Below are 1,146 nucleotides of genomic sequence, written 5' to 3'. Positions count from 1 at the left end.
GGTGACCCCGCCCCTAAACATACCCGTGACCCCGCCCCTAAACTTACCCATCACCTGGGTTTAGACAAATCGTACGAATTCGAACAAATGACGTTGTATGAATTCGTAGGGAATTAGCCACCTTTTAATCACTCGTACGAATTCGTATAAATTGGTCGTGAGATAGCGTTGGCTAGTTTCCCGAAACCATTTTGTTGCAAATTGGTCGTTCAACCACATTGGTTAATGATGTCACGCACGTGGTGGAGTAATAACTACTTTTAATGAATCTGTATGAGATCGAATTAATGCTAGATGTTTTGCTATACGTTTTTCAAAATTTTCTCGTTCACACATGCGCACTCTTCAAAAACAACACTTTAAATCTCTTGACAAACTAAAAGTCGTAAATAATGACATTTGTATGTATTCTGAATAAAAGACACAGGTTGCACTGAATGTCAGTTTGCTTATTTTGCTCAAGATCAGGATTTATTGAGTCCACATGTCATGCAAACTAGAGACTCTGCTTCTAATCACAGCTCAAGATCTGTCGCTCACACACACAACTCTGCGATGCTGTTTGCGAATGTTTGCTGGAACAATGGTTTCGGGAAACACCGACTCGCTGAACTATGATGATAACAACAGAACTTGCGACCATAGTTGTTTTAAAGGTGCAGTCTGTAAGATTGACAGCTAGTGGTCGAAATTGGTACTGCAGTCCAAATTAAAAATATCGGAGACCGTTGTCTCCCCGCCTCCTCAGACTCGACGCTCACGTGGGTTGCCAGATTGAGAACACGGAACAGGAACGAGCTCAATTGACAATGAAAGCCGAGGAGACTTACACACTGTAAATTGATGAGTTGATTTATTCGTGTTTTAATATGCGCTCATTCATAGAGATTTTATGATACAGAGGCTTTTAGGTTGTGAAGAATCTGCGATCTCTGACCCAGTTTATTTGCTGGCTGCAATACGCTGTGTTTCCCACCAACTGGCAACCCGGGGTGTCGAAATACTATTGGCTGAGCTGGCAGTGGGCGGAGTCACACAGACCAAAACAAAAACCGACTGACATCACGAAACGTGTAAAATAATGAGTAAAATAACTGGCTGTAGAAGTGTTTTTTAGAGAAACGAGTATGTGAACTCAGCATGTTT

The sequence above is a fragment of the Rhinichthys klamathensis genome, unplaced genomic scaffold, assembly GCF_029890125.1.
Source record: "Rhinichthys klamathensis goyatoka isolate OS25496 unplaced genomic scaffold, OSU_Roscu_1.1 h1tg000596l_1, whole genome shotgun sequence".
Taxonomy (NCBI): Eukaryota; Metazoa; Chordata; class Actinopteri; order Cypriniformes; family Leuciscidae; genus Rhinichthys; species Rhinichthys klamathensis.
This window is presented reverse-complemented; position numbering follows the sequence as displayed.